At 55.0% G+C, this 14,439-nt stretch overlaps 1 protein-coding gene across 1 annotated transcript in view; it reads left to right on the top strand.

Moving 5' to 3' along the window:
• Positions 1-6,430: 6,430 nt before the first annotated feature.
• Positions 6,431-14,439, top strand: part of LOC134943896 (uncharacterized) — a 69,074-nt gene continuing 61,065 nt past the window's right edge. Inside the window, exon 1 of the mRNA XM_063932466.1 lies at positions 6,431-6,505. The gene's annotated coding sequence lies outside the window, so the exon portion shown is untranslated. The remainder of the gene's footprint in view (positions 6,506-14,439) is intronic.

Raw genomic sequence — 14,439 nt, forward strand, 5'->3', positions numbered from 1 at the left:
AATCAGGAGTACTGCACAGTTGCAATCAGGAGTACTGAACAGTTGCAATCAGGAGTACTGCACAGGTGCAATCAGGAGTACTGCACAGGTGCAATCAGGAGTACTGCACAGTTGCAATCAGGAGTACAGACCAGGTGCAATCTGGAGCACAGCACAGGTGTAATCAGGAGTGCAGCACATGTGCAATCAGGAGTACTGCACAGTTGCAATCAGGAGTACTGAACAGTTGCAATCAGGAGTACTGCACAGGTGCAATCAGGAGTACTGCACAGTTGCAATCAGGAGTACTGCACAGTTGCAATCAGCAATACTGCACAGGTGCAATCAGGAGTACAGGACAGGTAAAAAGCAATCAGGAGTACTGCACAGGTGAAATGCAATCAGGAGTACTGCACAGTTGCAATCAGGAATACTGCACAGTTGCAATCAGGAATACTGCACAGGTGCAATCAGGAGTACAGCACAGGTGAAAAGCAATCAGGAGTACTGCATAGATGCAATCAGGGGCACAGAAAAGGGTCAATGAGTAGTCAGCTGCAAAGCAATCAGGAACACAATGATACTAGCGATAAGGAAAACACTTAAATAACCTAAATGGATATTTCTTTTTCCACAAATATCCTCAAAATTGCAATTTTTTTTCATTGTTAAACAATGTAAATAATAGGTATGTACACCTGAATCAGTGTACAGTATGCAAATGATCCAATATCCAGTTTATTCAATAAAATTATACTGAATCAGGTTTAAATAGATCCTTCTTACATACTATGAACACAGAAAAAAGTCAAGAATTTTGGTTACATTTTTGGGAAAAATACTTTCATGCACTTAATAAAAGTCTGCTGCGTTAACCGTATACTCCTACTCTATGGCCCTCATTCCGAGTTGATCGGTCGCAAGGCGAATTTAGCAGAGTTACACACACTAAGCCGCCGCCTACTGGGAGTGTATCTTAGCATCTTAAAATTGCGACCGAAGTATTCGCAATATTGCGATCACAAACTACTTAGCAGTTTTAGAGTAGCTCCAGACTTACTCTGCCTGTGCGATCAGTTCAGTGCTTGTCGTTCCTGGTTTGACGTCACAAACACACCCAGCGTTCGCCCAACCACTCCCCCGTTTCTCCGGCCACTCCTGCGTTTTTTCCGGAAACGGTAGCGTTTTCAGCCACACTCCCATAAAACGGCCTGTTTCCGCCCAGTAACACCCATTTCCTGTCAATCACATTACGATCGCCGGAGCGATGAAAAAGCCGTGAGTAAAAATACTATCTTCATAGCAAAGATACTTGGCGCAGTCGCAGTGCGAATATTGCGCATGCGCACTAAGCGGAATTTCACTGCGATGCAATGAAAAATACCGAGCGAACGACTCGGAATGAGGGCCTATATACAGTATATACTTTCAGAGTCAGTGCTGTAATGGCTGCGGTTCTCTTTAGGCAGACTCTGGACATAGGTCAGGCTACATAAGATAAGAATGACACTTTATCACCAGATCACATACAGGTTGTGTAGACGTCAATGTTTTGTGTCTCATTTTAGATGTTTTTCAAAACACATCAATGACCACAGATCCTTTCCATAGCAGAGCTCAATGAGGAATGAGTACCAGTCGCCATCTATACCTATCACGTATAGGCTACCTATGGGCCCTCATTCCGAGTTGATCGCTCGCAAGGCGATTTTAGCAGTATTGCACACGCTAAGCCGCCGCCTACTGGGAGTGAATCTTAGCTTCTTAAAATTGCGAACGAAAGATTCGCAACATTGCGATAAGACATCTCGTAGCAGTTTCTGAGTAGCTTCAGACTTACTCGGCATCTGCGATCAGTTCAGTGCTTGTCGTTCATGGTTTGACGTCACAAACACACCCAGCGTTCGCCCAGACACTCCTCCGTTTCTCCAGCCACTCCCGCGTTTTTCCCAGAAACGGTAGCGTTTTTTCCCACACGCCCATAAAACGGCCTGTTTCCGCCCAGAAACACCCATTTCCTGTCAATCATTATGATCGCCTGAGCGATGAAAAAGCCGTGAGTAAAATACCTAACTTCTTAGCAAATTTACTTGGCGCAGTCGCAGTGCGAACATTGCGCATGCGCACTAAGCGGAAAATCACTGCGATGCGATGAAATTTACTGAGCGAACGACTCGGAATGACCTCCATGGTACTGTGATTATGGCAACCACCTCTGAGAGGCCTAATTAGTATTCACATTACAAATCCAACAGTTCTGATTATCCTTCTATCATTAATATACTGCCGTGGTTCGCAGCGCAGCAATCAGGGTAAAAATCGGCATTTCTGCGCATGCGTATACACCGCAATGCACACGCGCGTCGTACGGGAACAAAGTTCACTGTGGTTTTGCACAAGTTCTAGCAACGTTTTCATTCGCACTGCGGCCGCAAGAAGATTGACAGGAAGAGGGCGTTTCTGGGTGTCAACTGATCGTTTTCAGGGAGTGCTTAGAAAAACGCAGGTGTGCCAGGGAAAACGCAGGCGTGGCTGGGCGAACGCTGGGCGGGTGTGTGACGTCAAAAGCCAACCCTCCAACGTTAGAATCAACGCACTCGAAGAGTAAGTCCAGGGTTTGTCTTGTTTTGCACAAAATGATTTTGCTGGCGCTCTGCTGCACAGGCGTTCGCACTTCTGCAAAGCAAAAATACACTCCCCGGTGGGCGGTGACAATGTGTTTGCATGGCTGCTAAAAACTGCTAGCGAGCGATCAACTCGGGATGACCCCCATAACCTGGACTTCACTTCTTTCCAGAACTCGGTATACAGACGATGTACCCGATACATGTTCCATTGTTGTCCCACAGAGAGGTGACGACAGGGACGGACTGGGGCTACTTTTTGGCCCTGGCATTTGTGTACACGTGCATGGTACAGGGGCGCGCAGGTGTCACAGGGGGTGAGTGAACACTGCTCACGGGGCGTGCCGCGAGTTCACACCCCCATCTTTCCTAGAGACATGCGCTTTGGTGGGGGCGGCCAAACCACAGAGCTGGAAGGTGCAACCTTCCTGGATCCCTGTGGGACTGGCCTGGTCCACCAGAGCATCGGCCTTTATAGCATATGGAAGACGTGCCAGATGGGCAGCCCGGCCCTAGGTGAAGAGGAGGGTTTATAGACAGAAGACTATTGTTGCAGTTTGGCTAAAGTAATATATCGATTTATTGGACAATTATCACTTCTGAGTAAAACAAAGAAAAAGGTCCTAAATATTACAACAAACGTGTATCTATTTGCATCAGTTACAATGTCCAATAAACCAATAGAATATATATTACAAATATGCACTTAAGATAACTAACAGTATGATTATGTCACTGGAAGCTGGACTGATTAGTCTTCTGTGGCTGGAACAACCTCTGACTAGTCGGCACAAACAATTGCACCTTACAATAAATGCTCGGTGATATTACACTATTGCAGTGGTTCCCACACTTTGCTGAATCAAGGCGTCCTAAATACCAGAATTTTTTTCACGGCACACCTAGGCCAAAAGTTTCTTTTTGGCCACCTCAGCGCACCAACAGGACCAAGGTTGGGAATGCCTGTGTACGGGCTAAATGTGGGCCTGCAATTCTCCAGATGTGCAGGACTTTGTGCCAGTGTGCCCGTGAGTTCTCATACATCTGTTCTTTTTTGCCAGAGTTGTAACTGGCCACGCCCACTAAGCACATGGTGTCATGATGTCATGCAGAGGGGGCGTGGTCACCATTGGCAGGAATCACAGCAATGTCCTGAGCATCCTCACGATGATCTTGGGGGAGGGGGGGGGGGGGGTTGAGCTGTAAGGGCTATGCTGTGCACATCTGACGTGTCCTAAGGTTGCTACAGGTGGCACTATAGCAGAGACTCCGGATGGAGGGACTGTGGGGCAGTGGCGGTGTGGCCCACAGGGTCTTGCACTCTATGTGGTGGCACTACTCGCACACCCCTAGTTATGGCCTGCTCTTTGTGCAAAGTTGGTGGTGCATCACTCAGGGCTATTTGGTGCAATCTGAGGGTAGGTGTAGGTGGACACATCTGTACACCCACTGAACACCCATTTTCTAGTTCCAGCACATTTCATTGGAAACTCCATTCTGTCATAGTCAGCACTAATTTTTTGCGATGTCGCCGTGCACATTTAAAGACTGTGCCACTTAAATTAATAATTTTCCTGGTCATCTAGGCTTACATGCTTTCAAAGGTATTGCCCACAGGTTGAGACAAACTTCCAGGTCTTGGCATCATTGGAATCCAAATGTTCATACACAGCCAGCCAATCGTTATTTCCACTACCACAGTGCTTTCTAATGGAGCCCCTCCAAGTAGTCAGTGCTAGGTGATTGTTTGGTGCTCCTGCAACTGTAAATTGTAAAAGTGAACCTGGCTTCTGACTTCTTGTTTGACAACCTCACTGCTCCTTCATAACTAAGCTGTATACCAACATGGCACTTTTTATTTGATCTCTGCTTGCGCCTCATGCCTGTCTATCACTATTTGACTTGCTGTGTACCGGATATTTTTTTTTTTTGTGGACTTCACTTTGTCTCATCCTGTCTGCTACCCACATACAGTAGAAAGACTGCATTGACAATCATGGCTCCCTTTGGCACAGGAGGAAAGGACAGGGTCAGGTAAGGGTTAGAACAGTTGAAATCATTCCCTGATATCTGTAGTTACAGTATATATCTCTATTAGAGGAACCAAACCTGTGTGAGTTGTGCACAGAACAAAACCACTTGGGTCATGACTCATATATTGAGTGACAGGGTTGGGTCTAGAAAAAGCCTGTGCTGCTACGTGTCTAAGATCTTGAGGCAACTGAGTACCAGAGAGCATCCCTTGTTCTAAGTGGTGTGATATGCGTGACTGGCGTTTGGGAAGCCGGTGGCCATCCTGATGGTGAGAATCCCGACAGGAGCTAAGTAAGTACAGATGGAACTGCACTCACCTAGTGTGGCTCCATCGCACACGAGCGGTTCCAGCGTGACTTGGCGATCCATCCACCTAGTCACACCGGGAGCGCACAGAGACACTCCCATTCTAGTGAAAGCAGACGGAGCCACGATTGTATACTCGCCCTCCTCCCTACCCCCTAACCCTCCCCCCCCCCCCCCCCCGCAGTCTAACCCTAACCCTCTCCAATGGTGAGAAAAACCAAGGAATGCCCACCAAAGCTACCTCTCTCTGAGACTAAATCTGTTCTGCGTCCATCAGCAGTTACCATCCGGTCATATGCGCAGTGCAGCTCAGACGCACACGCAGACTTTAAACATCGCCATTGCCACTGCATCCACCTCTGAATCGTGCCCAGTGTCCTCAGCAATACTATTCACTGTGCCACCATGCCACCCATACTTAGCTAATACCCCTTTCACACCGCACAAATAACCCGGTATCGACCCGGTATATTGACAGGTTGACGTGGGTCGCTGTGTGGTGTGAAAGGGGCCAGTCCCAAATTCTCGGGTTGCCTGACCCAGTATTTCAACCCGGGAATAAAGAATGGTTATTACCAGGTCTTGTGCAGTGTGAATGGGTTGCCGGGTCGATGCAAACCGGAACCTGTTCACAGTATAGGCAGAGGTGCTGTGGTGATAATCTCAACTCCCAGCGCCACCTTCGTACCCACCCTCCAATGCCGGCCCTGTCCCCGCACCCAATTGTAACCCGTATTGCCAGGTCAGGAAGCTAGTGTGAAAGGGGTCCAATCCCAGGTCGCACCTGGGGAAGGACCCGTTTCCATATCCCTGGTCCCGACACGGCATTGTGATCTGAAAGCGGCATTAGTGAGTGTTTCTCCCTTTATTTGGTCTTTGGACTGATCGGTAGGCAGCGATTTTTGCACTGCTGCGGTCAGATAGTCGCCGCCTACAGGAGAGTGTATTTTTGCTGTGCAAGTGTGCGATCCCATGTGTAGCAGAACTGTACAAACAGATCTTGTGTAGTCTCGGTGCAGCTCAGGACTTACTCAGCCGCTGCGATCACATCAGCCTGTCCAGGGCCGGAATTGACGTCAGGAACCCTCCCTACAAACGCATGGACACGCCTGCGATTACCCAAGCACTCCCTGAAAATGGTCAGTTGACACCCACAAATCCCCTCTTCCTGTTACTCTCCTTGCAAACGCCCACGTGAATCCCGTCACCGACCGGCGATCCGTTTTGCAGCCGTCTGTCTCACCTGCGCATTGCGGTGCATACGCATGCACAGTTTGGATCTGATTGCCCGCTGTGCGAAAACGCAGCCTAGCGATAAGGTCTGAATGACCCCCGTTTTTATCGCAGCATAGATAAAGAATGATGCCATGACTGTGCAGGGCGTGTACATATAAACACATAAAGGACCCCCAGGAGCAGCACTGGATAATTAATATGTACTTTCCCTTCTCTGTGGGCTCTGCAGACACAAGATACTTTCATTTTCACTCTCAGAGGAGAAGAAGCAAATCTACCCTCTGCTAGCTATCCACTGACACACGGCTCCGGATCAGCACAGGCAGGTAATAATTGTGTGTCTGCAGTGATTATACACCTGGTGGACAGGCACAGGGACAGGCACAGGTAGAGGCAGGGGCACAGGGACAGGCACAGGGACAGGCACAGGTAGAGGCAGGGGTACAGGGACAGGCACAGGGACAGGCACAGGTAGAGGCAGGGGTACAGGGACAGGCACAGGGACAGGCACAGGTAGAGGCACAGGTAGAGGCAGGGGTACAGGGACAGGCACAGGTAGAGGCAGGGGTACAGGGACAGGCACAGGTAGAGGCAGGGGTACAGGGACAGGCACAGGGACAGGCACAGGTAGAGGCAGGGGTACAGGGACAGGCACAGGGACAGGCACAGGTAGAGGCAGGGGTACAGGGACAGGCACAGGGACAGGCACAGGTAGAGGCAGGGGTACAGGGACAGGCACAGGGACATGTACAGGGACAGGTACAGGGACAGGGACAGGGACAGGGACAGGCACAGGGACAGGCACAGGGACAGGGACAGGTACAGGGACAGGGACAGGCACAGGGACAGGCACAGGGACAGGCACAGGGACAGGGACAGGCACAGGGACAGGCACAGGCACAGGGACAGGGACAGGGACAGGGACAGGTACAGGGACAGGCACAGGCACAGGGACAGGGACAGGGACAGGCACAGGGACAGGGACAGGCACAGGCACAGGGACAGGGACAGGGACAGGCACAGGGACAGGCACAGGGACAGGCACAGGGACAGGCACAGGCACAGGGACAGGGACAGGCACAGGGACAGGTACAGGGACAGGCACAGGGACAGGGACAGGGACAGGGACAGGCACAGGTACAGGCACAGGGACAGGGACAGGGACAGGCACAGGGACAGGGACAGGCACAGGGACAGGGACAGGCACAGGGACAGGCACAGGGACAGGCACAGGGACAGGGACAGGGACAGGCACAGGGACAGGGACAGGGACAGGGACAGGTACAGGGACAGGGACAGGCACAGGGACAGGGACAGGGACAGGTACAGGGACAGGGACAGGCACAGGGACAGGGACAGGGACAGGTACAGGGACAGGGACAGGCACAGGGACAGGGACAGGGACAGGTACAGGGACAGGGACAGGGACAGGCACAGGGACAGGGACAGGGACAGGTACAGGGACAGGGACAGGCACAGGCACAGGTACAGGGACAGGGACAGGGACAGGGACAGGCACAGGGACAGGGACAGGGACAGGCACAGGGACAGGGACAGGGACAGGCACAGGGACAGGCACAGGGACAGGGACAGGGACAGGGACAGGCACAGGGACAGGGACAGGGACAGGGACAGGCACAGGGACAGGGACAGGGACAGGCACAGGGACAGGCACAGGCACAGGGACAGGGACAGGGACAGGCACAGGGACAGGGACAGGGACAGGGACAGGGACAGGCACAGGGACAGGCACAGGGACAGGGACAGGGACAGGCACAGGGACAGGGACAGGGACAGGCACAGGGACAGGCACAGGCACAGGGACAGGGACAGGGACAGGGACAGGCACAGGGACAGGGACAGGGACAGGCACAGGGACAGGGACAGGGACAGGCACAGGGACAGGGACAGGGAAAGGGACAGGCACAGGGACAGGCACAGGGACAGGCACAGGGACAGGGACAGGGACAGGTACAGGTACAGGGACAGGCACAGGTACAGGGACAGGGACAGGGACAGGGACAGGCACAGGGACAGGGACAGGGACAGGCACAGGGACAGGCACAGGCACAGGGACAGGGACAGGGACAGGGACAGGGACAGGGACAGGGACAGGGACAGGGACAGGGACAGGGACAGGGACAGGGACAGGCACAGGGACAGGGACAGGGACAGGCACAGGGACAGGCACAGGCACAGGGACAGGGACAGGGACAGGCACAGGGACAGGGACAGGGACAGGGACAGGGACAGGCACAGGGACAGGCACAGGGACAGGCACAGGGACAGGGACAGGGACAGGCACAGGGACAGGGACAGGCACAGGGACAGGGACAGGGACAGGGACAGGCACAGGGACAGGGACAGGCACAGGGACAGGGACAGGGACAGGCACAGGGACAGGGACAGGGACAGGCACAGGGACAGGCACAGGCACAGGGACAGGTACAGGGACAGGTACAGGTACAGGGACAGGGACAGGTACAGGGACAGGCACAGGCACAGGGACAGGGACAGGGACAGGCACAGGGACAGGCACAGGCACAGGGACAGGCACAGGGACAGGGACAGGTACAGGGACAGGGACAGGTACAGGTACAGGGACAGGCACAGGGACAGGGACAGGGACAGGGACAGGCACAGGGACAGGGACAGGGACAGGCACAGGGACAGGGACAGGGACAGGGACAGGTACAGGTACAGGGACAGGCACAGGCACAGGGACAGGGACAGGGACAGGCACAGGGACAGGGACAGGGACAGGCACAAGGACAGGGACAGGGACAGGGACAGGCACAGGCACAGGGACAGGGACAGGGACAGGGACAGGGACAGGTACAGGGACAGGTACAGGTACAGGGACAGGCACAGGCACAGGGACAGGGACAGGGACAGGGACAGGGACAGGCACAGGGACAGGGACAGGGACAGGGACAGGGACAGGCACAGGGACAGGGACAGGGACAGGGACAGGGACAGGTACAGGGACAGGCACAGGCACAGGGACAGGGACAGGGACAGGGACAGGTACAGGGACAGGCACAGGGACAGGGACAGGGACAGGCACAGGCACAGGGACAGGGACAGGGACAGGTACAGGGACAGGTACAGGTACAGGGACAGGCACAGGGACAGGGACAGGGACAGGGACAGGGACAGGCACAGGCACAGGGACAGGGACAGGGACAGGGACAGGTACAGGGACAGGGACAGTGACAGGTACAGGGACAGGCACAGGCACAGGGACAGGCACAGGCACAGGGACAGGGACAGGGACAGGTACAGGGACAGGGACAGGTACAGGGACAGGGACAGGGACAGGTACAGGGACAGGTACAGTGACAGGTACAGGTACAGGGACAGGGACAGGTACAGGGACAGGGACAGGCACAGGGACAGGCACAGGCACAGGGACAGGGACAGGGACAGGTACAGGGACAGGCACAGGGACAGGGACAGGGACAGGGACAGGTACAGGGACAGGTACAGGGACAGGGACAGGTAGAGGGACAGGGACAGGCACAGGGACAGGGACAGGGACAGGGACAGGTACAGGGACAGGCACAGGGACAGGGACAGGCACAGGTACAGGTACAGGGACAGGGACAGGGACAGGCACAGGGACAGGGACAGGTACAGGGACAGGGACAGGTACAGGGACAGGGACAGGGACAGGTACAGGTACAGGGACAGGGACAGATACATGTACAGGGACAGGGACAGGGACAGGTACAGGGACAGGCACAGGGACAGGCACAGGCACAGGGACAGGGACAGGTACAGGGACAGGTACAGGTACAGGTACAGGTACAGGCACAGGTACAGGGACAGGGACAGGGACAGGGACAGGTACAGGGACAGGTACAGGGACAGGGACAGGTAGAGGGACAGGGACAGGCACAGGGACAGGGACAGGGACAGGGACAGGGACAGGTACAGGGACAGGCACAGGGACAGGGACAGGCACAGGTACAGGTACAGGGACAGGGACAGGGACAGGGACAGGCACAGGGACAGGTACAGGGACAGGGACAGGGACAGATACATGTACAGGGACAGGGACAGGGACAGGGACAGGTACAGGTACAGGGACAGGGACAGATACAGGGACAGGCACAGGGACAGGGACAGGGACAGGGACAGATACATGTACAGGGACAGGGACAGGGACAGATACATGTACAGGGACAGGGACAGATACATGTACAGGGACAGGGACAGGGACAGGTACAGGTACAGGGACAGGGACAGATACAGGGACAGGGACAGGGACAGATACATGTACAGGGACAGGGACAGGGACAGGGACAGATACATGTACAGGGACAGGGACAGGTACAGATACAGGGACAGGGACAGATACAGGGACAGGGACAGGGACAGGGACAGGGACAGGCACAGGGACAGGTACAGGGACAGGGACAGGGACAGGGACAGATACATGTACAGGGACATGTACAGGGACAGGGACAGGGACAGGCACAGGGACAGGGACAGGGACAGGCACAGGGACAGGGACAGGGACAGGCACAGGGACAGGGACAGGGACAGGCACAGGGACAGGGACAGGGACAGGCACAGGGACAGGGACAGGGACAGGCACAGGGACAGGTACAGGGACAGGGACAGGCACAGGGACAGGGACAGGTACAGGGACAGGCACAGGGACAGGGACAGGGACAGGCACAGGGACAGGGACAGGGACAGGCACAGGGACAGGGACAGGGACAGGGACAGGGACAGGCACAGGGACAGGCACAGGCACAGGGACAGGGACAGGCACAGGGACAGGCACAGGCACAGGGACAGGGACAGGGACAGGCACAGGGACAGGGACAGGGACAGGGACAGGGACAGGGACAGGCACAGGGACAGGCACAGGCACAGGGACAGGGACAGGCACAGGGACAGGCACAGGCACAGGGACAGGGACAGGTACAGGGACAGGCACAGGGACAGGGACAGGCACAGGGACAGGGACAGGCACAGGGACAGGGACAGGCACAGGGACAGGGACAGGTACAGGCACAGGGACAGGGACAGGGACAGGCACAGGGACAGGGACAGGGACAGGTACAGGGACAGGCACAGGCACAGGGACAGGGACAGGCACAGGGACAGGCACAGGCACAGGGACAGGGACAGGGACAGGGACAGGCACAGGGACAGGCACAGGGACAGGCACAGGGACAGGCACAGGGACAGGTACAGGGACAGGGACAGGGACAGGGACAGGGACAGGCACAGGCACAGGGACAGGGACAGGGACAGGGACAGGCACAGGGACAGTGACAGGTACAGGGACAGGCACAGGCACAGGGACAGGGACAGGTACAGGCACAGGGACAGGGACAGGGACAGGCACAGGCACAGGGACAGGCACAGGCACAGGGACAGGGACAGGGACAGGGACAGGCACAGGGACAGGGACAGGGACAGGGACAGGCACAGGGACAGGCACAGGGACAGGTACAGGGACAGGGACAGGGACAGGGACAGGGACAGGCACAGGCACAGGTACAGGGACAGGGACAGGCACAGGCACAGGGACAGGTACAGGTACAGGCACAGGGACAGGCACAGGCACAGGGACAGGGACAGGGACAGGGACAGGGACAGGCACAGGGACAGGGACAGGGACAGGGACAGGCACAGGGACAGGGACAGGCACAGGGACAGGTACAGGGACAGGGACAGGGACAGGGACAGGCACAGGGACAGGGACAGGGACAGGCACAGGCACAGGGACAGGGACAGGGACAGGCACAGGGACAGGGACAGGCACAGGGACAGGGACAGGTACAGGGACAGGCACAGGCACAGGGACAGGGACAGGTACAGGCACAGGGACAGGGACAGGCACAGGGACAGGGACAGGGACAGGGACAGGGACAGGGACAGGCACAGGGACAGGGACAGGTACAGGCACAGGGACAGGGACAGGGACAGGCACAGGGACAGGGACAGGGACAGGCACAGGGACAGGCACAGGGACAGGGACAGGTACAGGGACAGGCACAGGCACAGGGACAGGGACAGGGACAGGCACAGGGACAGGGACAGGGACAGGGACAGGGACAGGCACAGGGACAGGGACAGGTACAGGCACAGGGACAGGGACAGGCACAGGCACAGGGACAGGGACAGGGACAGGGACAGGTACAGGGACAGGGACAGGCACAGGGACAGGGACAGGGACAGGCACAGGCACAGGCACAGGCACAGGGACAGGGACAGGGACAGGGACAGGCACAGGGACAGGGACAGGTAGAGGCACAGGGAGAGGGACAGGCACAGGCACAGGGACAGGGACAGGGACAGGCACAGGGACAGGGACAGGCACAGGTACAGGGACAGGTACAGGGACAGGCACAGGGACAGGGACAGGCACAGGGACAGGGACAGGCACAGGCACAGGGACAGGGACAGGCACAGGGACAGGGACAGGCACAGGGACAGGTACAGGGACAGGGACAGGTACAGGGACAGGCACAGGCACAGGGAGAGGTACAGGGACAGGGACAGGGACAGGCACAGGGACAGGGACAGGTACAGGGACAGGGACAGGGACAGGCACAGGGACAGGGACAGGTACAGGGACAGGGACAGGCACAGGGACAGATACAGGGACAGTGACAAGGACAGGCACATATATAAGCACAGGGACAGGCACAGACACAGCCACAAGTACAGGGACAGGTACAGGTACAGCCACAAGTACAGGGACAGGTACAGGCACAGCCACAAGTACAGGGACAGGTACAGGCACAGCATCTGCTATTTCTCCATGTAACAATGTTTTTCTATAACAATTGTTAGAATGTATCACCTCGCTGAGTATAATAGTTGCAGTTTCTCTCATAGGGGTATATTTACTAAGCTCCCGATTTTGACCGAGATGCCGTTTTTTCATCAAAGTGTCATCTCTGTAATTTACTAAGCACTAATCACGGCAGAGATGAGGGCATTCGTAATTTTTTGCAAGTTCAGGTAAAAAATTACGAATGAATACACCATCGGTCAAAACGCGGCTGTTTAAGTATGAATCTCGGTCATTTACTAAGAAGTGCAAAGCAAAAAAAGAACAAACACTGCCGTGAAAAATTACAACTCGTAAAAAAGTGCTAAAAAAAAACAGACCTGCTTTTTTTATTCGTGATTTGACATGCACGGATCCATGAGATCCGTGCATGTATATCAGTTGGAAGGGGTGGGAAAGTGTTTATTTTTTCAAAAAAAATTGCGTGGGGTCCCCCCTCCTAAGCATAACCAGCCTCGGGCTCTTTGAGCCGATCCTGGTTGCAGAAATATGGGGAAAAAAATGACAGGGGTTCCCCCATATTTAAGCAACCAGCATCGGGCTCTGCGCCTGGTCCTGGTCCCAAAAATACGGGGGACAAAAAGAGTAGGGGTCCCCCGTATTTTTAAAACCAGCACCGGGCTCCACTAGCTGGACAGATAATGCCACAGCCGGGGGTCACTTTTATATAGTGCCCTGCGGCCGTGGCATCAAAAATCCAACTAGTCACCCCTGGCCGGGGTACCCTGGGGGAGTGGGGACCCCTTCAATCAAGGGGTCCCCCCCCCAGCCACCAAAGGGCCAGGGGTGAAGCCCGAGGCTGTCCCCCCCCATCCAATGGGCTGCGGATGGGGAGGCTGATAGCCTTTGTTGTAAAAGAAAAGATATTGTTTTTAGTAGCAGTACTACAAAGCCCAGCAAGCCTCCCCCGCATGCTGGTACTTGGAGAACCACAAGTACCAGCATGCGACGGAAAAACGGGCCCGCTGGTACCTGTAGTACTACTACTAAAAAAATACCCAAAAAAAGACAAGACACACACACCGTGAAAGTAAAGATTTATTACATACATCCACACAAACATACATACATGCTTACCTTATGTTCACACGCAGGTTGGTCCTCTTCTCCAGTAGAATCCAAGGGGTACCTGTTGAAGAAATTATACTCACGAGATCCAGGGGTCCAGGCTCCTCGGGAAATCCAGGGGTAATCCACGTACTTGACAAAAAAAACAAAACGGTGTCCCGACCACGAACTGAAAGGGGACCCATGTTTGCACATGGGTCACCTTTCCACGAATGCCAGAAAGCCACTCTGACTTCTGTCTAAGTGGGTTTCTTCAGCCAATCAGGGAGTGCCACGTTGTAGCACTCTCCTGATCAGCTGTGTGGTCCTGTCCTCACTGACAGGCAGCACACGGCAGTGTTACAATGTAGCGCCTATGCGCTACATTGTAAC

The sequence above is a fragment of the Pseudophryne corroboree genome, chromosome 7 (assembly GCF_028390025.1).
Source record: "Pseudophryne corroboree isolate aPseCor3 chromosome 7, aPseCor3.hap2, whole genome shotgun sequence".
NCBI lineage: Eukaryota > Metazoa > Chordata > Amphibia > Anura > Myobatrachidae > Pseudophryne > Pseudophryne corroboree.